At 45.1% G+C, this 27,761-nt stretch overlaps 1 long non-coding RNA gene across 1 annotated transcript; it reads right to left on the bottom strand.

Annotated features, from left to right (window-relative positions):
- Window positions 1-13,104: 13,104 nt before the first annotated feature.
- On the bottom strand, window positions 13,105-24,696 carry LOC311144633. Its single transcript, XR_014614516.1, has 4 exons — window positions 24,474-24,696; window positions 23,993-24,106; window positions 23,504-23,587; window positions 13,105-13,930 (listed from the first exon to the last, which is right to left on the bottom strand). It is a non-coding gene; the product is annotated as an uncharacterized lncRNA (long non-coding RNA).
- Window positions 24,697-27,761: the final 3,065 nt, after the last annotated feature.

The raw sequence follows: 27,761 nt of genomic DNA, 5'->3' as shown, positions 1-27,761 counted from the left end.
GACTAGAGCCCTGCTGGTTTACAGAGACCTGACTAGAGCCATGCTGGTTTACAGAGACCTGACTAGAGCCATACTGGGTTATAGAGACCTGACTAGAGCCACACTGGTTTACAGAGACCTGACTAGAGCCTCGCTGGTTTACAGAGACCTGACTAGAGTCACGCTGGTTTACAGAGGCCTGACTAGAGCCAAGCCTGTTTACAGAGACCTGACTAGAGCCATGCTGGTTTACAGAGACCTGACTAGAACATGCTGGTTTACAGAGACCTGACTAGAGCCATGCTGGTTTTCAGAGACCTGACTAGAGCCATGCTGGTTTACAGAGACCTGACTAGAGTCACGCTGGTTTACATAGACCTGACTAGAGTCATGCTGGTTGACAGAGTCCTGACTAGAGTCACGCTTGTTTACAGAGACCTGACTATAGCCACGCTGGTTACATAGACCTGACTAGAGCCACGCTGGTTTACAGAGACCTGACTAGAGTCACTCTGGTTTACAGAGACCTGACTAGAGCCACGCTGGTTTACAGAGACCTGACTAGAGGCGTGATGGTTTACAGAGACCTGACTAGAGGCGTGATGGTTTACAGAGACCTGACTAGAGGCGTGATGGTTTACAGAGACTTGACTAGTGTCACGCTGGTTTACAGAGACCTGACTAGAGTCAAGCTGGTTTACAGAGACCTGACTAGAGTCACGCTGGTTTACAGAGACCTGACTAGAGTCACGGTGTTTTACAGAGACCTGACTAGAGTCACGCTGGTTTACTGAGACCTGACTAGAGCCAAGCTGGTATACAGAGACCTGACTAGAGCCACGCTGATTTACAGAGACCTGACTAGAGCCACGCTGGTTTACAGAGACCTGACTAGAGGCGTAATGGTTTACAGAGACCTGACTAGAGGCGTGTTGGTTTACAGAGACTTGACTAGAGTCACGCTGGTTTACAGAGACCTGACTAGAGTCAAACTGGTTTACAGAGACCTGACTAGAGTCACGCTGGTTTACAGATACCTGACTAGAGTCACGCTGTTTTACAGAGACCTGACTAGAGTCACGCTGGTTTACAGAGACCTGACTAGAGTCACGCTGGTTTACAGAGACCTGACTAGAGCCATGCTGGTTTACAGATACCTGACTAGAGCCATACTGGTTTACAGAGACCTGACTAGAGTCACGCTGGTTTACAGAGACCTGACTAGAGCCACGCTGATTTACAGAGACCTGACTAGAGTCATGCTGGTTTACAGAGACCTGACTAGAACCACGCTGGTTTACAGAGACCTGACTAGAGGTGTGATGGTTTACAGAGACCTGACTAGAGTCACGCTGGTTTACATAGACCTGACTAGAGCCAAGCTGGTTTACAGAGACCTGACTAGAGCCACGCTGGTTTACAGAGACCAACTAGAGCCATGCTGTTTTACAGAGACCTGACTGGAGCCATGTGGTTTACAGAGACCTGACTAGAGCCATGCTGGTTTACAGAGACCTGACTAGAGCCACGCTGGTTTACAGAGACCTGACTAGAGTCACACTGGTTTACAGAAACCTGACTGGAGGCCTGATGGTTTACAGATACCTGACTAGAGCCATGCTGGTTTACAGAGACCTAACTAGAGGTGTGATGGTTACAGAGACTTGACTAGAGCCCTGCTGGTTTACAGAGACCTGACTAGAGCCATGCTGGTTTACAGAGACCTGACTAGAGCCATACTGGGTTATAGAGACCTGACTAGAGCCACACTGGTTTACAGAGACCTGACTAGAGCCTCGCTGGTTTACAGAGACCTGACTAGAGTCACGCTGGTTTACAGAGGCCTGACTAGAGCCAAGCCTGTTTACAGAGACCTGACTAGAGCCATGCTGGTTTACAGAGACCTGACTAGAACATGCTGGTTTACAGAGACCTGACTAGAGCCATGCTGGTTTTCAGAGACCTGACTAGAGCCATGCTGGTTTACAGAGACCTGACTAGAGTCACGCTGGTTTACATAGACCTGACTAGAGTCATGCTGGTTGACAGAGTCCTGACTAGAGTCACGCTTGTTTACAGAGACCTGACTATAGCCACGCTGGTTACATAGACCTGACTAGAGCCACGCTGGTTTACAGAGACCTGACTAGAGTCACTCTGGTTTACAGAGACCTGACTAGAGCCACGCTGGTTTACAGAGACCTGACTAGAGGCGTGATGGTTTACAGAGACCTCACTAGAGGCGTGATGGTTTACAGAGACCTGACTAGAGGCGTGATGGTTTACAGAGACTTGACTAGTGTCACGCTGGTTTACAGAGACCTGACTAGAGTCAAGCTGGTTTACAGAGACCTGACTAGAGTCACGCTGGTTTACAGAGACCTGACTAGAGTCACGGTGTTTTACAGAGACCTGACTAGAGTCACGCTGGTTTACTGAGACCTGACTAGAGCCAAGCTGGTATACAGAGACCTGACTAGAGCCACGCTGATTTACAGAGACCTGACTAGAGCCACGCTGGTTTACAGAGACCTGACTAGAGGCGTGATGGTTTACAGAGACCTGACTAGAGTCACACTGGTTTACAGAGACCTGACTAGAGCCAAGCTGGTTTACAGAGACCTGACTAGATTCACGCTGGTTTACAGAGACCTGACTAGAGCCTTGCTGGTTTACAGAGACCTGACTAAAGCCATGCTGGTTTACAGAGACCTGACTAGAGTCACGCTGGTTTACAGAGACCTGTCTAGAGCAAATCTGGTTTACAGAGACCTGACTAGAGCCATGCTGGTTTACATAGACCTGACTAGACCATGCTGGTTTACAGAGACCTGACTAGAGCCAAGCTGGTTTACTAGACCTGACTAGAGCCATGCTGTTTTACAGAGACCTGACTAGAGCCATGCTGGTTTACAGAGACCTGACTAGAGGCGTTATGGTTTACAGAGACCTGACTAGAGCCACGCTGGTTTACAGAGACCTGACTAGAGTCACTCTAGTTTATAGAGACCTGACTAGAGCCACGCTGGTTTACAGAGACCTGACTAGAGGCGTAATGGTTTACAGAGACTTGACTAGAGTCACGCTGGTTTACAGAGACCTGACTAGAGTCAAACTGGTTTACAGAGACCTGACTAGAGTCACGCTGGTTTACAGATACCTGACTAGAGTCACGCTGTTTTACAGAGACCTGACTAGAGTCACGCTGGTTTACAGAAACCTGACTAGAGGCGTGTTGGTTTACAGAGACTTGACTAGAGTCACGCTGGTTTACAGAGACCTGACTAGAGTCAAACTGGTTTACAGAGACCTGACTAGAGTCACGCTGGTTTACAGATACCTGACTAGAGTCACGCTGTTTTACAGAGACCTGACTAGAGTCACGCTGGTTTACAGAGACCTGACTAGAGTCACGCTGGTTTACAGAGACCTGACTAGAGCCATGCTGGTTTACAGAGATCTGACTAGAGCCATACTGGTTTACAGAGACCTGACTAGAGTCACGCTGGTTTACAGAGACCTGACTAGAGCCACGCTGATTTACAGAGACCTGACTAGAGTCATGCTGGTTTACAGAGACCTGACTAGAGCCACGCTGGTTTACAGAGACCTGACTAGAGGTGTGATGGTTTACAGAGACCTGACTAGAGTCACGCTGGTTTACTGAGACCTGACTAGAGCCAAGCTGGTTTACATAGACCTGACTAGACCATGCTGGTTTACAGAGACCTGACTAGAGCCAAGCTGGTTTACTAGACCTGACTAGAGCCATGCTGTTTTACAGAGACCTGACTAGAGCCATGCTGGTTTACAGAGACCTGACTAGAGGCGTTATGGTTTACAGAGACCTGACTAGAGCCACGCTGGTTTACAGAGACCTGACTAGAGTCACTCTAGTTTATAGAGACCTGACTAGAGCCACGCTGGTTTACAGAGACCTGACTAGAGGCGTAATGGTTTACAGAGACTTGACTAGAGTCACGCTGGTTTACAGAGACCTGACTAGAGTCAAACTGGTTTACAGAGACCTGACTAGAGTCACGCTGGTTTACAGATACCTGACTAGAGTCACGCTGTTTTACAGAGACCTGACTAGAGTCACGCTGGTTTACAGAAACCTGACTAGAGGCGTGTTGGTTTACAGAGACTTGACTAGAGTCACGCTGGTTTACAGAGACCTGACTAGAGTCAAACTGGTTTACAGAGACCTGACTAGAGTCACGCTGGTTTACAGATACCTGACTAGAGTCACGCTGTTTTACAGAGACCTGACTAGAGTCACGCTGGTTTACAGAGACCTGACTAGAGTCACGCTGGTTTACAGAGACCTGACTAGAGCCATGCTGGTTTACAGAGATCTGACTAGAGCCATACTGGTTTACAGAGACCTGACTAGAGTCACGCTGGTTTACAGAGACCTGACTAGAGCCACGCTGATTTACAGAGACCTGACTAGAGTCATGCTGGTTTACAGAGACCTGACTAGAGCCACGCTGGTTTACAGAGACCTGACTAGAGGTGTGATGGTTTACAGAGACCTGACTAGAGTCACGCTGGTTTACTGAGACCTGACTAGAGCCAAGCTGGTTTACAGAGACCTGACTAGAGCCACGCTGGTTTACAGAGACCGACTAGAGCCATGCTGTTTTACAGAGACCTGACTGGAGCCATGTGGTTTACAGAGACCTGACTAGAGGTGTGATGGTTTACAGAGACCTGACTAGAGTCACTCTAGTTTACTGAGACCTGACTAGAGCCAAGCTGGTTTACAGAGACCTGACTAGAGGCGTTATGGTTTACAGAGACCTGACTAGAGCCACGCTGGTTTACAGAGACCTGACTAGAGCCATGCTGGTTTACAGAGACCTGACTAGAGGCGTAATGGTTTACAGAGACTTGACTAGAGTCACGCTGGTTTACAGAGACCTGACTAGAGTCAAACTGGTTTACAGAGACCTGACTAGAGTCACGCTGGTTTACAGATACCTGACTAGAGTCACGCTGTTTTATAGAGACCTGACTAGAGTCACGCTGGTTTACAGAAACCTGACTAGAGGCGTGTTGGTTTACTGAGACTTGACTAGAGTCACGCTGGTTTACAGAGACCTGACTAGAGTCAAACTGGTTTACAGAGACCTGACTAGAGTCACGCTGGTTTACAGATACCTGACTAGAGTCACGCTGTTTTACAGAGACCTGACTAGAGTCACGCTGGTTTACAGAGACCTGACTAGAGTCACGCTGGTTTACAGAGAACTGACTAGAGCCATGCTGGTTTACAGAGATCTGACTAGAGCCATACTGGTTTACAGAGACCTGACTAGAGTCACGCTGGTTTACAGAGACCTGACTAGAGCCACGCTGATTTACAGAGACCTGACTAGAGTCATGCTGGTTTACAGAGACCTGACTAGAGCCACGCTGGTTTACAGAGACCTGACTAGAGGTGTGATGGTTTACAGAGACCTGACTAGAGTCACGCTGGTTTACTGAGACCTGACTAGAGCCAAGCTGGTTTACAGAGACCTGACTAGAGCCACGCTGGTTTACAGAGACCGACTAGAGCCATGCTGTTTTACAGAGACCTGACTGGAGCCATGTGGTTTACAGAGACCTGACTAGAGGTGTGATGGTTTACAGAGACCTGACTAGAGTCACGCTAGTTTACTGAGACCTGACTAGAGCCAAGCTGGTTTACAGAGACCTGACTAGAGCCACGCTGGTTTACAGAGACCGACTAGAGCCATGCTGTTTTACAGAGACCTGACTAGAGCCATGCTGGTTTACAGAGACTTGACTAGAGCCATGCTGGTTTACAGAGACCTGACTAGAGTCACACTGGTTTACAGAGACCTAACTAGAGGTGTGATGGTTACAGAGACTTGACTAGAGCCCTGCTGGTTTACAGAAACCTGACTAGAGCCATGCTGGTTTACAGAGACCTGACTAGAGCCATACTGGTTTATAGAGACCTGACTAGAGCCACACTGGTTTACAGAGACCTGACTAGAGCCTCGCTGGTTTACAGAGACCTGACTAGAGTCACGCTGGTTTACAGAGGCCTGACTAGGGCCAAGCTGGTTTACAGAGACCTGACTAGAGCCATGCTGGTTTACAGAGACCTGACTAGAACATGCTGGTTTACAGAGACCTGACTAGAGCCATGCTGGTTTTCAGAGACCTGACTAGAGCCATGCTGGTTTACAGAGACCTGACTAGAGTCACTCTGGTTTACATAGACCTGACTAGAGTCATGCTGGTTGACAGAGTCCTGACTAGAGTCACGCTTGTTTACAGAGACCTGACTATAGCCACGCTGGTTACATAGACCTGACTAGAGCCACGCTGGTTTACAGAGACCTGACTAGAGTCACTCTGGTTTACAGAGACCTGACTAGAGCCACGCTGGTTTACAGAGACCTGACTAGAGGCGTGATGGTTTACAGAGACCTCACTAGAGGCGTGATGGTTTACAGAGACCTGACTAGAGGCGTGATGGTTTACAGAGACTTGACTAGAGTTACGCTGGTTTACAGAGACCTGACTAGAGTCAAGCTGGTTTACAGAGACCTGACTAGAGTCACGCTGGTTTACAGAGACCTGACTAGAGTCACTGTGTTTTACAGAGACCTGACTAGGGTCACGCTGGTTTACTGAGACCTGACTAGAGCCAAGCTGGTTTACAGAAACCTGACTAGAGCCACGCTGGTTTACAGAGACCTGACTAGAGTCACGTTGGTTTACAGAGACCTGACTAGAGTCATGCTGATTTACAGAGACCTGACTAGAGCCACGCTGGTTTACAGAGACCTGACTAGAGGCGTGATGGTTTACAGAGACCTGACTAGAGTCACACTGGTTTACAGAGACCTGACTAGAGCCAAGCTGGTTTACAGAGACCTGACTAGATTCACGCTGGTTTACAGAGACCTGACTAGAGCCTTGCTGGTTTACAGAGACCTGACTAAAGCCATGCTGGTTTACAGAGACCTGACTAGAGTCACGCTGGTTTACAGAGACCTGTCTAGAGCCAATCTGGTTTACAGAGACCTGACTAGAGCCATGCTGGTTTACATAGACCTGACTAGACCATGCTGGTTTACAGAGACCTGACTAGAGCCACGCTGGTTTACAAGACCTGACTAGAGCCATGCTGTTTTACAGAGACCTGACTAGAGCCATGCTGGTTTACAGAGACCTGACTAGAGGCGTTATGGTTTACAGAGACCTGACTATAGCCACGCTGGTTTACAGAGACCTGACTAGAGTCACTCTAGTTTATAGAGACCTGACTAGAGCCACGCTGGTTTACAGAGACCTGACTAGAGGCGTAATGGTTTACAGAGACCTGACTAGAGGAGTGTTGGTTTACAGAGACTTGACTAGAGTCACGCTGGTTTACAGAGACCTGACTAGAGTCAAACTGGTTTACAGAGACCTGACTAGAGTCACGCTGGTTTACAGATACCTGACTAGAGTCACGCTTTTTTACAGAGACCTGACTAGAGTCACACTGGTTTACAGAGACCTGACTAGAGTCACGCTGGTTTACAGAGACCTGACTAGAGCCATGCTGGTTTACAGAGATCTGACTAGAGCCATACTGGTTTACAGAGACCTGACTAGAGTCACGCTGGTTTACATATACCTGACTAGAGCCAAGCTGGTTTACAGAGACCTGACTAGAGCCACGCAGGTTTACAGAGACCTGACTTGAGCCATGCTAATTTACAGAGACCTGACTAGAACCATGCTGGTTTACAGAGACCTAACTAGAGTCACTCTGGTTTACAGAGACCTGACTAGAGCCATGCTGGTTTACAGAGTCCTGACTAGAGGAGTGATGGTTTACAGAGACCTGACTAGCGTAGTGATGGTTTACAGAGACCTGACTAGAGGCGCGTTGCTTTACAGAGACCTGACTAGAGCCATGCTGGTTTACAGAGACCTGACTAGAAGGCGTGATGGTTTACAGAGACCTGACTAGAGGCGTGATGGTTTACAGAGACCTGACTAGAGTCAAGCTGGTTTACAGAGACCTGACTAGAGTCACGCTGGTTTACAGAGACCTGACTAGAGTCACGCTGGTTTACTGAGACCTGACTAGAGCCAAGCTGGTTTACAGAGACCTGACTAGAGCCACTCTGGTTTACAGAGACCTAGTCTAGAATCCAAGAAAGGCTGTGGTTTGCCAGTCCAGCCAGGGCCACATGCCACTCTCTCCACCCACACACCCACAGCCCCAACACCTGGGAGGATCTGTCACTGGTTTAGTCCTAAATAGCATCCTATCCTATACCCTATATAGTACACTACTTTTGACCAGAGCCCTATGGGCCCAGGTTATAAGTATTAAACAATAATGCGAATAGGATGTTATTTCGGATCCAGTTACTGTCATTGTCACAGTTTCAAATCAGGCTAGAGTTTGGAGATTGTCCCTGGGCTAATTTGAAATAATAGTCATTTAGTGGGTTCTCACATTTGTCCTGTTTCACACATGAACAAGTGTGTATCATACACATATGTGAAATGGCTATGTGTTTTCGCATATCTCAACTCTCCCTGAGAGGCCCTTGGAGAGTGAGGTCATAGCCAGGGTCTACATTATGAACAGCGACCGTGTAGCAATTAAGGTTAAGTGCATTGCTCAAGGGTACATCGGCAGATATTTCGTCAGGGATTCAAACTAGCAACCTTTCAGTTACTGCCACCCACAAGAGACCCTGAAAACGGTGTAGGGAAAGCCCATCTCACACCTCTCCTGTCTCCTGTCACCTCTCCATGCAGAACTATCATCCCCTCATCCAGGGATCCCCCAGTAGGGGGAGGGAGGGAGGGCCATTGGTATGGATCTTAGCATCATTACCTATTAACAGGAGTTTTTTTATTTAAACATGTTTCATGTTTGTGAGGTTCCCACAGTATTTATTTGTAAAGGCTCAGTAACATTTCCATTAAATAATTCATTCTATGCTTTCAGGGATTAAGTCGAGTGCTCACAGTCCGTCGAAAGGGCATGCATGACCAAATGCTATACTGGCATGTTGAACCAAGGTGGCGAGAGCCTTGCTTTTGAAAGACACACGCAGGCACCACACAGCGGAACACACACACACGCCTCACAAGCTAAATACAAATCACATTTTATTTGTCAGATGTATAAAAGTAAGATGCTTACTTACGGCTCATTTTCAAACAGTGCAGAGTAATAGTGACACAAGGAATAAATACACAGTGAATAACGAATAATAAATAAGAGAAAAAAATAACATGGCTATATACAGGGAGTACCTGGTAATAGCATGGCTATATTCAGGGAGTACCTGGTAATAACATGGCTATATTCAGGGAGTACCTGGTAATAACATGGCTATATTCAGGGAGTACCTGGTAATAACATGGCTATATACAGGGAGTACCTGGTAATAACATGGCTATATACAGGGAGTACCAGGTAATAACATGGCTATATACAGGGAGTACCTGGTAATAACATGGCTATATACAGGGAGTACCAGGTAATAACATGGCTATATACAGGGAGTACCAGGTAATAACATGGCTATATACATGGAGTACCTGGTAATAACATGGCTATATTCAGGGAGTACCAGGTAATAACATGGCTATATTCAGGGAGTACCTGGTAATAACATGGCTATATACAGGGAGTACCTGGTAATAACATGGCTATATACAGGGAGTACCTGGTAATAACATGGCTATATACAGGGAGTACCTGTACCGAATAGATGTGCAGGGGTACCAGGTAATAACATGGCTATATACAGGGAGTACCTGTACCGAATAGATGTGCAGGGGTACCAGGTAATAACATGGCTATATACAGGGAGTACCTGTACCGAATAGATGTGCAGGGGTACCAGGTAATAACATGGCTATATACAGGGAGTACCAGTACCCGAATCGATGTGCAGGGGTACAAGGTAATAACATGGCTATATACAGGGAGTACCAGTACCCGAATCGATGTGCAGGGGTACCAGGTAATAACATGGCTATATACAGGGAATACCAGTACTGAATAGATGTGCTGGGGTACCAGGTAATAACATGGCTATATACAGGGAGTACCTGTACCGAATAGATGTGCAGGGGTACCAGGTAATAACATGGCTATATACAGGGAGTAGCAGTACCCTAATCGATGTGCAGGGGTACCAGCTAATAACATGGCTATATTCAGGGAGTACCTGTACCGAATAGATGTGCAGGGGTACCAGGTAATAACATGGCTATACACAGGGAGTACCAGTACCGAATAGATGTGCAGGTGTACCAGGTAATAACATGGCTATATACAGGGAGTACCAGTACCGAATAGATGTGCAGGGGTACCAGGTAATAACATGGCTATATACAGGGAGTACCAGTACCGAATCAATGTTCAGGGGTACCAGGTAATAACATGGCTATATACAGGGAGTACCAGTACCGAATAGATGTGCAGGGGTACCAGGTAATAACATGGCTATATACAGGGAGTACCAGTACCGAATAGATGTGCAGTGGTACCAGGTAATAACATGGCTATATACAGGGAGTACCAGTACCGAATCAATGTTCAGGGGTACAAGGTAATAACATGGCTATATACAGGGAGAATCAGTACCAAGTCGATGTTCAGGGGTACGAGGTAATAACATGGCTATATACAGGGAGAACCAGTACCGAATCGATGTTCAGGGGTTTGAGGTAATAACACGGCTATATACAGGGAGAACCAGTACCGAATCGATGTGCAGGGGTTTGAGGTAATTGAGGTAGCAATGTACAGTACATACAGTTTCTTCAGAAAGTATTCATACCCCTTGACTTATTCCACATTTTGTTGTGTTACAGCCTGAATTCAAAATGGATTCAATATTTTTTTTTTATATATATACCCATCTACAATATACCCATCTACACACAATACCCCATAATGACAAAGTGAAACATATTTTTTTAAATTTCAGCAAATGTATTGTAAATGAAATACAGAAACATCTCATTTACATAAGTATTCACACCCCTAAGTCAATACTTGGTAGAAGCACTTTTGGCAGCGATTACAGCTGTTTATTGGAAAGTCTCTAACAGCTTTCCACACCTGGATTGTGCAACATTTGCCCATTATTCTTTTCAAAATTCTTCAACATCTGTCACATTTTTGTTGATCATTACTAGACAACCATTTTCAGGTCTTGCCATATATTTTCAAGTAGATTTAAGTCAAAACTGTAACTAGGCCACTCAGGAGCATTCACTGTCATCTTGGTAAGCAACTCCAGTGTAGATTTGGCCTTGTGTTTTAGGTTATTGTCCTGCTGGAAGGTGAATTAATCTCCCAGTGTCTGGTAGAAAGCAGACTGAACCAGGTTTTCCTCTAGGATTTTGCCTGTGCTTAGCTGCATTCTTTTTCTTTTTTATCCTGAAAAATTCCCCAGTCCTTAATGATTACAAGCATACCCATAACATGACGCAGCCACCACTATGCTTGAAAATATGGAAAGTGTTCCTCAGCAATGGGTTGTACTGGATTTGCCCAAAACATTACACGTTGTATTCAGGACAAGTTAATTGCTTTGCCACATTTTTTGCAGTATTACTTTAGTGCCTTGCTGCAAACAGGATGCCTGTTTTGGAATATGTTTTATTCTGTACAGGCTTCCTTCTTCTCACTCTGTCAATTAGGTTAGTATTGTGGAGTAACTACAGTGTTGTTGTTCCATCCTCAGTTTTCTCCTAACACAGCCATTAAACTCTGTAACTTTTTAAAAGTCATCCTTGGCCTCATGGTGAAATCCCTGAGCTGTTTCCTTCCTCTCCGGCAACTGAGTTAGGAAGGACGCCTGTATCTTTGTAGTGACTGGGTGTATTGATACACCATCCAAAGTGTAATTAATAACTTAATAATAAGGGATATTCAATGTATGTTTATTTTTATGTACCAATAGGTGCCCTTCTTTGCGAGGCATTGGAAAACCTCCCAGGTCTTTGTGGTTGAATCTGTGTTTGAAATTCACTGCTCAACCGAGGGACCTTACAGATAATTGTATGTGTGGGGTACAAAGATGAGGTAGTCATTTAAAAATGAATCATGTTAAACACTATTATTGCACACAGAGTGAGTCCATGCATCTTATTATGTAACTTGTTAAGCACATTATGATGCAAATGACACTACAACATTCTATAGCAGCCATGTTAGATCCCCAATTAAAATGACATGGGGAATATTTTAATAAAGCTATGTAACTGAATGTCTAGAATTAGAACAATATTAAACATTCTGAAAGTTTGCCCAACTCTCTAAATACATAGCTCTGGTGATTAGGCACAGAGCCATACCAGTAACCCAGTATATACATACAGGAGGTAGGGGTAAAGTGACTAGGAAACAGGATAGATCATAGACAGTAGCAGCAGCAGCGTACGTGGTGAGTATGAAAGTGTGTGGGCGTATGTAGTGTGTGTGTGTGTGTGTGTGTGTGTGTTGGGGAGTTAGTGTAAGCGTGTGTGAGTGTGTGGGTGGAATCCAGTGTGTGTGTAGAGTCAATGACCATGCTCTTCGATTGGTTAAATGTTGTGTGATGATTGACCTTGATAACTGGTCCAGGGTCAAGCCTGGAGGTTATAACCTCAACAGACCCATTAAAATACACTGTCTTTGTTCCAAATGGCACCCTATTCCCTATATAGTGCACTACTTTTGACTATGGCCCAAGGGGAATAGAGTTCCATTGTTTGCCCCAGAGCATCTTAGGTATGAAAATGGATATGGATCTTGGATTCCCGCAGTTTAGTCTCTAAAGCCAAAGGTACCCCAGGGAACCATTGAATGTGTTTAGATGTCCATCAGCGTGGTGAGGTATAGGCTTAGTTGGTGATGTGTTTCTTCCTTACCCACCATGTTTGTGCTACAAAGGACCAGTGTCGCTGTTTGCCTGCCTCGTACTGTCTTCACACATTAAGACATTAAATTAACGAGTCCATTTATTATCTTTATTGCACTCATTTTCTCTCTGGGCGAATGTGGGCGAACACAACAAGGCAACGTGTCTGTGTCTCTAGCTAGTGAGACGGAGAACAAGCTTTTTTCAAGCAGAGACACATCAATCGAGTTCAAATCGTTCGTCTTTATTGAAAATCTTGATTATTCTTTTCACAGTGATCAAAAGATTACCATAACACATTGTCGTGATCCTCAAAACGTATGGTTTAGTAGAAATTGTAGTTTGCTTTATACTGTAGTTTACCTTTGAGAGTATCCCATTGCCTCTCTCTAGGACTACGCCACAGAATCATCCAGATGGATAGGTTATTTCCCAATTTGGTCTCCAGAAAGGTATTAGAGAATTTATACAGCTAGTTCCTTATCGAGGGAGTCATTGTGTGCTGTAAATTCTCAACTGATCTAATCTACTCTGTGGTCATGAATTCTGATGAACAGGGAGACACTGCCTTTAAGAAAACATCTACAGTAGGCCTACTGTCAAAACAAGTTAATATGGAAACATATAATGACATAAATGATGTAATATTTTATTAAATTCCAACAGTTAATGAAATGATTAGATTTGCTTGTAAATTCTCAACCATCTTTATTGCAATAGCTTTTCTACTCATCAGCTTTTCTCCAAAGACATTTTGGTAGGCCTACATTTCTACATAATACCGTACATACAGCTGTGAAATATGTCTACAGTGTTTGTGTAGCACAGTAAATATTGATCTATTTACTTTTAATAATGAAGATGATTTGTAAAAACTGGTTCAGTTCTACAATGGCTTTGTGAAACTAAAACCCATAATCACAGAATTATATAATTTCGTCCAGTGAAGTTCTCAACTGCGTTACTTCGATACTTTCATGGATGCCTGCCAATATGATATCCGACCCAGGGAGGAATTCTCTGCATGAAATGCTCCGTTGCGATGCAACCTGAAAGGGACAGCAGGTGAATATGTTTAGAGAGGATGTTTAACATAAATATAATGCAGTGATAATAAATAAGTATTGCTCTCTTATAATTTTTTATATATTTTTCTATTTGTTTAGTATATTTTCCCCTTATTTTTATTTTTTGTTTTATGTATTTATTTTTTAGGGGGTAGATCAGCTTTAATATTGCAGATATATTGTAACTTCCATCAATGTAATTGTCTGCATCACTTCCAATCCCCCATATGTTGTTTTTTTCCCGCAAATATATCTATATACATATACATACATACACATACATACAGTGGGGAGAACAAGTATTTGATACACTGCCGATTTTGCAGGTTTTCCTACTTACAAAGCATGTAGAGGTCTGTAATTTTGCACACACTGCAGCAGGGATTTTGGCCCACTCCTCCATACAGACCTTCTCCAGATCCTTCAGGTTTCGGGGCTGTCGCTGGGCAATACGGACTTTCAGCTCCCTCCAAAGATGTTCTATTCGGTTCAGGTCTGGAGACTGGCTAGGCCACTCCAGGACCTTGAGATGCTTCTTACGGAGCCACTGCTTAGTTGCCCTGGCTGTGTGTTTCGGGTCGTTGTCATGCTGGAAGACCCAGCCATGACCCATCTTCAATGCTCTTACTGAGGGAAGGAGGTTGTTGGCCAAGATCTCGCGATACATGGCCCCATCCATCCTCCCCTCAATACGGTGCAGTCGTCCTGTCCCCTTTGCAGAAAAGCATCCCCAAAGAATGATGTTTCCACCTCCATGCTTCACGGTTGGGATGGTGTTTTTGGGGTTGTACTCATCCTTCTTCTTCCTCCAAACACGGCGAGTGGAGTTTAGACCAAAAAGCTCTATTTTTGTCTCATCAGACCACATTACCTTCTCCCATTCCTCCTATGGATCATCCAGATGGTCATTGGCAAACTTCAGACGGGCCTGGACATGCGCTGGCTTGAGCAGGGGGACCTTGCGTGCGCTGCAGGATTTTAATCCATGACGGCGTAGTGTGTTACTAATGGTTTTCTTTGAGACTGTGGTCCCAGCTCTCTTCAGGTCATTGACCAGGTCCTGCCGTGTAGTTCTGGACTGATCCCTCACCTTCCTCATGATCATTGATGCCCCACGAGGTGAGATCTTGCATGGAGCCCCAGACCGAGGATGATTGACCGTCATCTTGAACTTCTTCCATTTTCTAATAATTGCGCCAACAGTTGTTGCCTTCCCAACAAGCTGCTTGCCTATTGTCCTGTAGCCCATCCCAGCCTTGTGCAGGTCTACAATTGTATCCCTGATGTCCTTACACAGCTCTCTGGCCTTGGCCATTGTGGAGAGGTTGGAGTCTGTTTGATTGAGTGTGTGGACAGGTGTCTTTTATACAGGTAACGAGTTCAAACAGGTGCAGTTAATGAGTAGAGAACAGGAGGGCTTCTTAAAGAAAAACTAACAGGTCTGTGAGTGCCAGAATTCTTACTGGTTGGTAGGTGATCAAATACTTATGTCATCATGCAATAAAATGCAAATTAATTACTTAAAAATCATACAATGTGATTTTCTGGATTTTTGTTTTAGATTCCGTCTCTCACAGTTGAAGTGTACCTATGATAAAAATTACAGACCTCTACATGCTGTCACGGTTCACTACGACAGAACCCAGAAGCAGACCAGGACGAGGTGAGTTGAACGAAGGTGAGTATTTATTAACAGATTCAAAAAAGATGCAGAGTAATCCAGGAGACGGAGCGGGCGGCGGAGATGAGTTGGTGGAGGTGAAGTGGCAGATCCAATGATGGCACCTCCGACCATACCCCTCCCAGTCCACGAGATACTGGAAACCCCGGCCCCGCCGTCTGGAATCCATGATGCGGCGCACCATGTAGACAGGACCTCCTCCGATCATCCGAGGAGGAGGAGGAGGAGGGGGCAACAGAGGGCTGAGGAGAACAGGCTTGAGGCAGGAGACATGGAAGGTGGGCTGGACTCTGAGCGTACTAGGCAACTTGAGTCGAACCACAACAGGATTAATCACTCGCTCTACCACAAACGGACCAATGAACCTCGGCGACAGTTTCCTTGACTCAGTCCGCAGAGGAAGGTCCCGTGTAGCCAACCAGACCCTATCTCCGATGGCATAAGCGGGGGCTGGAATACGGCGACGATTCGCCTGGAGCTGATACCGGTCAGAAACTCTAAGGAGGGCCTTTCTGGCCCGATGCCAGGTCCGGTGGCAACGACGAATGTGGGCCTGGACAGAGGGAACCGAGAGATCCCTCTCCTGAGAAGGAAACAAGGGGGGTTGGAAGCCGTATAGGCACTGGAAGGGAGACATCCCAGTGGCAGAAGTAGGGAGAGTATTGTGGGCATACTCAACCCAAGGCAACTGAGAGACCCAAGAGGTGGGGTTGGAAAAAAGGCAGAGCAGCATGGATTCCATCTTCTGGTTGGCTCTCTCCGCCTGTCCATTAGATTGGGGGTGAAATCCAGATGTGAGACTGACTGTAGCTCCAATGGCCAAACAGAAGGATTTCCAGACAGCAGAGGTGAACTGAGGGCCACGGTCGGAAACTATGTCACTGGGCAATCCGTGGACCCTGAAAACCTCCCTAACCAGGATCTTGGACGTCTCAGAGGCAGAGGGAAGCTTGGAGATGGGTACAAAGTGGGCGAACTTGCTGAATCTGTCCACAATAGTCAGAATGACCGTGTTCCCCTCAGAAGAGGGTAACCCAGTGACAAAGTCCAGGGCCAGATGCGACCATGGTCGCCGGGGGATCGGTAGGGGGTGAAGAAGTCCAGAGCTGGGCCGATTGGCACTCTTGTTCTGCGCACAAACTGGACAGGCAGCAACAAACCTCAGAGTATCTTCTCCCATGGCAGGCCACCAAAATCGCCTGCGTAGAAGCGCCATCGTCCGAGCCACGCCAGGGTGACAAGCCATCTTGCTGGCGTGGGACCATTGGAGGACAGCCGAACGGACCGACTCAGGCACAAACAACCGACCGGGTGGACCGTTACCGGGGCCGGGCTGCGTCCGAAGGGCCGCCATAACCTCCTCCTCAATCCTCCACATAACGGCTCCCACGACAAGGTTCCGGGGAAGAATCATCTCAGTCTTGGCCCCACTCTCCTCCGTCTTGGAGAACATCCGGGACAAGGCGTCCGCCTTGCCGTTCTTAGACCCCGGTCGGAACGTCAAGGAAAAATTAAAGCGTCCAAAAAACAACGACCACCTGGCCTGACGGGAGTTGAGACGTTTAGCCGATTTCACGTAAGCAAGATTCTTGTGGTCAGTCCAGACAACAAACGGTTGCTCCGCCCCCTATAACCAGTGGCGCCACTCCTCCAAGGCAAGTTTCACCGCGAGGAGCTCCCGGTTACCCACATCGTAGTTCCTCTCCGCAGACGAAAGACGACGAGAGTAGTAGGCGCAGGGATGGAGTTTACCGTCAGTGGAGCATCGCTGGGACAGGATGGTGCCAACCCCCACATCAGACGCATCCACTTCAACGACAAACTGACGGGCAGTGTCAGGTTGAGAGAGAATCGGAGCGTTGGTGAATCGCCTCTTCAAATCCAGAAATGCTCGGTCCGCCTCAGGATTCCAACTGAATGTTCTGGTACTAGAAGTCAGGGCAGTTAAAGGAGCGGCCACACGACTGTAATCACGGATAAATCTACGATAGAAATTCGCAACCCCAGAAACCTCTGGAGCTGCAATCTCGTACCGGGCTGGGCCCAATCCAGAACCGCCCTAACCTTCTCTTGGTCCATCCTAATCTCTCCCCTGGAGATGATGTACCCGAGGAAGGATGTAGTGTGGGCGTGAAATTCACACTTCTCGGCCTTCACAAACAGGCGATTCTCCAACAATCGCTGCAGAACCTGCTTGACATGCTGGACGTGGCTGGAAAGCTCCTTAGAGAAGATAAGAATGTCATCCAGGTAAACAAACACAAAAAGACCGATCATATCTCTCAGGACGTCATTCACCATACTCTGGAACACTGCTGGGGCATTGGTCAGTCCAAACGGCATCACCTGATACTCGAAATGACCCATCGGTGTATTGAAACCAGTCAACCACTCGTCCCCCTCTCTGATCCGGACCAGATGATACGCACTGCGTAGGTCCAGCTTGGTGAACACAGTAGCACCCTGTAAGGAGTCGAAAGCAGAGCTCATCAAGGGCTGGGGATACTTGTTCTTGACCGTGATATCATTCAACCCCCGATAATCAATACAAGGTCGAAGAGAGCCATCCTTTTTACTCACAAAGAAGAATCCTGCCCCCAGGGGTGATGACGAGGGACGAATGAGACCAGCAGCTAGGGACTCCTTTATGTAGGTCTCCAAAGCCTCACGTTCAGGTCGGGAGATGCTGTATAACCGTACCCTTGGGATAGGCAGCTCCAGGGAACAGGTTTATGGCACAATCATATGGTCGGTGGGGAGGGAGTGACAGAGCCCTCTGCTTACTGAACACTTCCCCCAAATCGTGATATGTTTCGGGAACAGGTTAGCCTCAATGACCTGACTGGGAACAGAATGGGAACAGGCAGTCTTGAGGCAGTTAGCATTACAATCAATGCTCCAACTAGTTACCTTGCCAGTCACCCAATCGAACGTGGGATTGTGTTCTTTCAGCCAGGGGTAACCAAGGACCAGAGGAACATGGGGAGAAGGCAGAATGAAGAATGAGATAACCTCATAATGATTCCCTGACAACAGCATCTTAACCGGTTCAGTCCTCATCGTGATACGTGCCAGACTACTGCCGTTCAGAGTGGTAGCTTCAATGGCTTCCGGTAATCGCTCCTTGGGAAGCCCCAGCTGTTCCACCACGTCGGCATCAATAAAGCTGCCATCGGCACCTGAATCGACGAAAGCGTTAATCGCTAAACTCTGATTCCTGTTCATGAGGGTAGCCGGGAAACGGGGTCTGACAGGGGTATTGAGAGGTTGAAACCGGCTCGCTAAAAGTCCTCCCAAACTTAGCGAGCCGGGCAGTTTGACGGCCGCTGGGAACAAGTGGAGATGTGATGTCCCGAACTCCCACAGTAGAGGCAGCGGTTGGTCTCACGTCGATGTTGGCGCTCCTCCTTGGTTAACCCGTGCTGCCCCACTTGCATGGGTTCAGAATCTGGAGGCAGGACCTCTCCACTAATCCTGTGTGGTGGACAATGATCGATGCGTTCTGGTCCACCTCCTGACCCGACTGGGAACCGAGAAGCTGATTGATTGGACGGGCCCCATTGCTTCTCCCTCCTTCTCTCTCGAACTCTGTTATCCACCCGAATAGAAAAGGCTACCAAACTGTCTAGGTCACTAGGCTCCGGATAGGAGATCAACTCATCCTTGAGTTGCTCCGACAACCCCTGATAAAAGGCCGCTTGCAATGACTCTTCATTCCACCCACTCTCCACAGCCAATGTCCTGAATTCGATTACGAAGTCGGCAACTCTGCGAGCTCCTTGGCGAAGAGAAAACAGGCGCTTAGCTGCGTCCTTACCTCGGACTGGATGGTCAAACAGCTTCCTCATCTCTGCCGTGAACTCCTGGTATGACGCCATGCAGGTGTCCTGTCGTTCCCATACGGCTGAAGCCCACTCCAGGGCTCTACCACGCAGCAATTCAATAACAAAGGCTATCCTAGCCTTGTCTGTGGCGTAAGAGTGGGGCTGTAGATCGAACACTGTTCCACACTGCATAAGAAAGGAATGGCATCTTCCCAAATCCCCTTCATACTTATCAGGCGTCGGAACCTGGGGCTCACGGAAGGGCACAGCCCCAGAAGCGGCAGGCGAGAGGGGTGAAACCTGAGCTGAGCCTGGATCTTCGTCAGACTGGTAGAAAAGTTCAGAACCGACAACGCTATCTCCTGTAGCGCCGTGCTGTGTTGTCCCAACATCTTTTCCTGATGGGTAATGGCATGGCGAACAGAATCCAGGTCCGCTGGGTTCATTTCTGGCCGGATCGTTCTGTCACGGTTCACTACGACAGAACCCAGAAGCAGACCAGGACGAGGTGAGTTGAACGAAGGTGAGTATTTATTAACAGATTCAAAAAAGATGCAGAGTAATCCAGGAGACGGAGCGGGCGGCGGAGATGAGTTGGTGGAGGTGAAGTGGCAGATCCAATGATGGCACGGCAGCCGCCGACAACCAGTCAGGGGTTGGGTGAAGGTCCCGGGAGAATGACTGTAGACAGAAAAAAAACGGAGGTAAGTACACGGCAGGCCAACAAGGTGCAAAACAACAAAACTAACGCTAGTAACTCAGAGGCTGATACGCTGACAAAACATGCTGTTCATGGCTAACGATCCGGCAGGGAATGGATGTCAGATCAGAGCTTATGAAGGGGTGATGATCAGGACCAGGTGTGCCGAAGCTGATGAGAAGCAGGTGCGGGTAATCGAGAGATCACCCGCCTAGCAACGTCGCCCGGCAACTGGACAGGGTGCGTTCAGGAACCTTCAGGAAACAGGAGATTCAGAGCAGAAAAACGGCAACACAGGCAGGAACAGACTCAGGACGCAGGGTTCATGACACATGCTTTGTAAGTAGGAAAACCTGCAAAATCGGCAGTGTATCAAATACTTGTTCTCCCCACTGTATACACATACATCATATAAATACATATACATACATATATATACATGTCCTTTTTTAAAATATATTTTCCTTTATTACTTTCCAACCCCACCACCCCTCCCCTAATTGGAGTAAACTAGTGAACAACAACATTTAGGCCTCTACATCCAGCTTATACATACTATATACATTTTATGGACACAGTCAATTTGACAATAATTATATTTTGTTTGTTTTTACTCCTGAACTTCCTCTACCCTCAACCTCTCGATCATTTTCATGATGTCCATCCGGTTTGCATCTATATGCCATATCTTTCTAACTGTGTTCTTTCACAAAAGCTCTCAACCTATACCCTATATACAGTTGAAGTCGGAAGTTTACATACACTTAGGTTGGAGTCATTAAAACTTGTTTTTCAACCACTCTACAAATTTCTTGTTAACAAACTATAGTTTTGGCAAGTCGGTTAGGACATCTACTTTGTGCATGACACAAGTATTTTTCCAACAATAGTTTACAGACAGATTATTTCACTTATAATTCACTGTATCACAATTCCAGTGGGTCAGAAGTTTACATACACTAAGTTGACTGTGCCTTTAAACAGCTTGGAAAATTCCAGTAAATGATGTCATTGCTTTAGAAGCTTCTGATAGGCTAATTTACATAATGTGAGTCAATTGGAGGTGTACCTGTGGATGTATTTCAAGGTCTACCTTCAAACTTAGTGCCTCTTTGCTTGACATCATGGGAAAATCAAAAGAAATCAGCCAAAACCTCAGAAAAAAAGTGTAGACCTCCACAAGTCTGGTTCATCCTTGGAAGCAATTTCCAAACACCTGAAGGTACCACGTTCATCTGTACAAACAATAGTACGCAAGTATAAACACCATGGGACCATGCAGCTGTCATACCGCTCAGGAAGGAGACGCGTTCTGTCTCCTAGAGATTAATGTACTTTTGTGCGAAAAGTGCAAATCAATCCCAGAACAACAGCAAAGGACCTTGTGAAGATGCTGGAGGAAACAGGTACAAAAATATCTATATCCACAGTAAAACGAGTCCTATATCGACATAACCTGAAAGGCCGCTCAGCAAGGAAGAAGCCACTGCTAAAAAAACGCCATAAAAAAGCAAGACTACGGTTTGCAACTGCACATGGAAATGTCCTCTGGTCTGATGAAACAAATAGCTGTGGGGGTGCTTTGCTGCAAGAGGGACTGGTGCACTTCACAAAATAGATGGCAACATGAGGAAGGAAAATTATGTGGATATATTGAAGACATCAATCAGGAAGTTAAAGCTTGGTCGCAAATGGGTCTTCCAAATGGACAATGACCCCAAGCATACTTCCAAAGTTGTGGCAAAATGGCTTAAGGACAACAAAGTCAAGGTATTGGAGTGGCCATCACAAATTCCTGACCTCAATCCTATAAAACATTTGTGGGCAGAACTGAAAAAGCATGTGCGAGCAAGGAGGCCTACAAACCTGACTCAGTTACACCAGCTCTGTCAGGAGGAATGGGCCAAAATTCACCCAACTTATTGTGGGAAGCTTGTGGAAGGCTACCCGAAACATTTGACCCAAGTTAAACAATTTAAAGGCAATGCTACAAAATACTAATTGAGTGTATTTAATCTTCTGACCCACTGGGAATGTGATGAAAGAAATAAAAGCTTAAATAAATCATTCTCTCTGCAATTATTCTGACATTTCACATTCTTAAAATAAAGTGGTGATCCTAACTGACCTAAGACAGGGAATTTTTACAGGGTTTAAATGTCAGGAATTGTTATGGACACAGTATGCTTTACATTAGTTATCTTGTTGTTATTAGTTGTTGCAAGTAGTTATTAGTCCCATCCTTCAGCTCCATTCAACACCTCCCATCTATCTCTTAACACCATCCATATTGGATTTCTATTTGCCATATGTTTTTCAACTGTACTGTGATGTTTCACAAACGTTCTGAACCCTTCTATTCTCATTGTTTCTACAGATTGTAAATTGAAAATAAATATTTTTGCTAAAAGTATTATGTTATTGATCGATTGACTATGACTTTTCAGATCACCCAGTAGTGCTATCTTCAGGGTTGGCTCCAGGTAAATATTGCAATCCTTCAGCCATTCCTGGATCTGTGACCAAAAACAAGCTACAAATGGACATTACCAAAACAAATTATCTAATGATTCTTTCTCTTTGCAGCAAAATCTGCAGAGCTGAGAAGATTCTATCCCCCATATAAATAACATTCTATTGGTAGCAAGAACTTCTTATAATAATTTAAATTGAACAATTATAAGTTTTGAATCCGGCGTCGTTTTGCATATCAGTTCATAAACACTATGCCATGGAATCGGTACGTCAAAAATCTCTTCCCAACTATTTTGCAATCTATATGGGACGGCTGTCAATCCTTTGGTCCTTAAATGAAACTGGTATACTTTTTTATTTATCACAATTTTCTTTAACCAATTATGGTCTTTAATGCAGGGCCGACAGACAAGTTCCTTACTTTTCCCCCTTCCGCTTTCCTCTTTCATTTTTGCAGTAATGCTGCAATTATTTGGTTAGAGCAGACATTTCCATATGTTTTTGTTAGCTGCATGTGCGATAAAACTCCACCAGTCTTACCTATGATATTATTTACGAAGATTATACATTTTATTTTATTTTATTTTTTTATAATGTTTTTTTTATCAGTTAGTATATTTGAGTTTAACAACAATATTTGTTGCATTATTTGTTCTGTCATTTCTGGAGGATTAAATTGAAATTGCAACCAACTTTATATGGCTTGTTTTAGAAATAGTGATATTGCTCTCTCAGTGCTAGACTATACCCACTGGGCACAGACGTCAATTCAACGTTTATTCCACGTTGGTTCAACATAATTTCATTGAAATTATATGGAAACAGCGTTGATTCAACCAGTGTGTGTGCAGTGGGTTAGATAGTGATGCATATACCATAGACACAGCGTCGTTTCTAATACAGTCAATGAAGACCGTGTCTGAAGCCAGAGTCTTGCAAACGAGACAGTTGATGTAGGGCTGCAGGACAGAAGAAAACATATCTACGTATCAACAATTCTTCAGACATCAAAACCTTCTCACCATAGACTTTCAACTTTCAACTCTTTCAAAATGTGCAATCATGCAAATATCCACACACACTTTTAAAACATATTTGTTTTTTTGTAAAATACATTGTACATCCTTGAGTAGAATTACAATACATGCAATTTAGCAGACGCTTTTATCCAGAGCAATTTACAGTCACGTGTGTATACATTATTTTGTATGGGCAGCCCCAGGAATCAAACCCACAATCCTGGCGTTGCAAGCGCCATGCCCCACCAACTGAGCCATACAGGAATCAATCCCAAAGTATTTCTTTACAACCCCAGAGTATACAGGGATTAGCTCTTTCAAGAAGAATCTGTTTTTGTTACTTACCCTTCCGGATTTAAACATGCATTCAGGGCGATGTTTGTATTCACTTGCGCCGTTGGCCATGGTACAAGTTGTTGACTTCAGGAGCATGTTGAATAAGGTGTAGTGTGGTTTGAACTGTAACAGACAGAAGAAAGGTGCTTTTGAAAGAGACCGACAAATACAGAGAGAAATGGCAGTGCCACTGTTGTTAAACTTGTTTTATATTCCTGTAAAACACTGTTTCTGTATGTAAAAACGTTCCAAAATTGTTTGTAATTATCACCTGACGGGGGACAATGGTGTAAAACCGTGTAATAAAGCTCCATTCTGGGATTTGAAAAACAACAAAATGAGGTCCCTGCCACTTGTTTTGGTATACAAGTGAGGGATGGGGTTAGGCAAACGTAACCCCTCTCAAATTACCATTGAACATCTTTCCAAATCCCAGACTGTAGTTTTAATTAATACACTTATGACCATATTAGCAAAACAGGGTCCTTACCACGGGTTCTCCAAGCGTTGTCATGTAATTCATGTGTTCTCCCCTCATCTTGTATTGCTTATTGGCATGTATGATAGCCATGTCCACATATTTCTTCTCCTCCTGGCTCAGTGTTTTGTATGTTTGTTGTCCAGTTGTGTTGATTATCAGAGTCGCTGCAGTGAGCAACAGAACATTTAGAAAGTGCTTCATTTTCCACTCGTTGCTCGCACACAGTTGGACTGAATGGGACTCTGCTCTGGGACATATACCTTCGTTTCTTCCCAAACGACACCCTATTCCCTTTAAAGTGCACAACTTTTGATCAGGGCTCTGGTCAAAAAATAGGGCACTATGTAGGAAACAGGGAGCCATTTGAGACACAGACCCTTCTCTCCAGCTGCGTAAAACATTAAACCGGAGATTTCAGCAGTCATTTATTACATATTAAAATGGAGCAACATGTTTGTTTATTTTGATGTGTGTTGTGTTTGTTTAAGACCAAGTCCACTTGATAAGAGATGGAACAAGGCAGAACCCTGAACTCTTAGAAAAAAAAGTGCTATCTAGACCCTAAAATGGTTCTTCGGCTGTCCCTTTTGGAGAACCCTTTGAATAACCTTTTTTGGTTCCATGAAGAACCCTTTCCACAGAGGGTTCTAACTGGAACCAAAAAAGATTATCCTATGAGGACAGCTGAAGAACCCCTTTGGAACCCTTTTAATTGTGCAGTAGGGCAATAATTACGCATGTTGATAAAATTCTGGTTCTCATGTGAATTTATGCAACAACTCTTCTAAATCATGTCCACGGCACAATTTAATTGTCATGGAGAGTGTTGTGTTGGTGTTTATGCTTTCACAATAATAAAGCTGTTGACTAAGGGATTTTCTCTAGTCTGGTGAGCATTAGTACTGCCAGATGTTCTCAAGTCAAATACTACTAAAAATCAGGGCCAATTCCATATTTATTCAAATTAACTTGGAATGAAACAGATTAACCAATAATCGCTACAGTAGCTGGGTTTCCATCCAATTGGAGACAGATTGTAATGTGAATATTCAAAAATCTGCATAAAGAAAATATGTGCATTTTCCCACAAGTGCTGGTTGGTTTCCACCAAACGGACTTGCTGATAAAAAATCAGTGCGTGACGAGGTAGTGCACACAAAATGTACTTTTTCGCTTAGGTTTTCATGTACCGAATAAAAATCTAAAGTTCAATGTGTTTCCATCTTAACTCTACCGATAAATAGCAAATGTGACTACTCTGGTCTTGGCACCTGCGTTCTAGCTAACAGATACAGTGCGGGTAGGCTGTGTGGGTAGGCTAGTCTACACTACATGATGAGATTATTATGGATAAGAGCGAGAATATTAGTATTTATCAAAAGGCAGTCAATTATCTATCATCATGTCACCAGAATAAGACCCTTGATATTTATTGGAAAGGAGCATCAAGCTCATCACTGTGCACTTTCACCACCCTGTGAAGTTCATCATAACTTATTTCATCTGTAGCCTAATAAACTGCATGGTTTCCCGAGTTGTAGTGGGAGGACCACACACCATATCATTGCATATCTCCATGTTTACTTTGATATGATGGTTATTAAATCAATATTTGCGCATAAAGGGATTTCCACCGCCATTTCTCGCATAACACATTTTACCAACACAAAAAGATCCCACCATGACGAACGAACAAATTATCTGTGGTCATTCATAAAATTGTACCGAAACGTTCTCTTTCCATCACAGCTGTAGTGATTATAGTCAGTATGTCTTTACTCGCATAAAATCTGTGGATGGAAACTTGATTACTGTCAGCTGAAGTGTTTGGTGCTTTGTAAAGAATGCTTGGATCTCAAATGGCACCCTATTGCCTATATAGTGCAGAGAGCCTCATAGAGCTCTGGTCAAAAGTAGTGAACTATATAGAATAGGGTACCAATTGGGATGCATCCAATGAGTTGTGAGGAAAACTTTAATTTTAGAGCTTGATTAATTAATTCACCATGCATTGCTTTTCATTTTTACATGACAAAATGTCCTAGTCACATGCTTATCAAGGTGGACTGTCCCACCCCAGCATGCAGAGGGCACTGCCCGGCCGGCAGCTGTTTCCAACTCCTAGCAAAACTCCTGGCTAAATTAGAATCCAAAATCCCAAAAATGCAATTAACACATGGAGCGTTCATTGTGGGATGCTTAAAGGAGAGGACAGGACAGGAAGATGGGAGGGGAGGGTTAGAGAGTTCTTATTCACCATCACCCTTCATACGACAGGTAATTAAAGAGAATCAGCCATCTCCTTCATGCTTGTTTATTATCACACACACACACATACACACACACACACACACACACACACACACACACACACACACACACACACACACACACACACACACACACACACACACACACACATACACACACACACACACACACAAACACACACAAACACACACACAAACACACACACACACACACACACACACACACACACACAAACACACACACACACACACACACACACACACACACTACTGAGAGAGATGATGTGGGCACTTCTGACAGCATAATGCTCCCATCTTGCCAAAGGGGGCTGGTGTGAGTGGTGAGGGGACTCTGACAGCAGTAGCTCTTTATTATAGCATACCAAAACACAAGGTTGTGGCAGACTCCAACATAGTCATACTGTAGGCATGATAGCCTGGCGGGTAGGAGTGTTGTGCCGATAACCGAAATGTTGCTGGATCAAATCCCCGAGCCAACAAGGGAAAAAACTGTCGTTCTGAGCAAGGCAGTTAACTCACTGTTACCCGGGTGCCGTGGATGTCTATTAAGGCAGCCCCCCGCACCTCTCTGATCCAGAGGGGTTGGGTTAAATGTGGAAGACACAGTTCAGTTGTACAACTGACTAGGTATCTCCTTTTCCAACATGTAGTAGTGTACAGACACAGGAAGGGATAAGAAGAGGGATAATGATTCTCCTCACCCCTGAATCAATATCCATGAGTCCATACTGGGATACTCTCTCTCTCTCTCTCGCGCGTGTGCTCTTCCGTAGTATTATATTATTTTGCCAGCTGCTCAGTATGTAGCCTACTCAGTAAGTATGTAAACAAAAGGCCACAGAGGCTTTGCAACGATGTGTAATACAGTCTGATCAGCAGCTGTATGGTCTCAGAGTAGGAGCACTGATCTAGGATCAGGTCCTTCCTGTCTGTCTAATCTTATTCATTGTGATAAAAAGAAAGACCCTAAATCAGCACTTCTGCTCTGAGATGCTTGATACGTACA

This window comes from Coregonus lavaretus (genome assembly GCF_964263955.1).
Source record: "Coregonus lavaretus genome assembly, chromosome: 17".
NCBI lineage: Eukaryota > Metazoa > Chordata > Actinopteri > Salmoniformes > Salmonidae > Coregonus > Coregonus lavaretus.
This window is presented reverse-complemented; position numbering and strand designations above follow the sequence as displayed.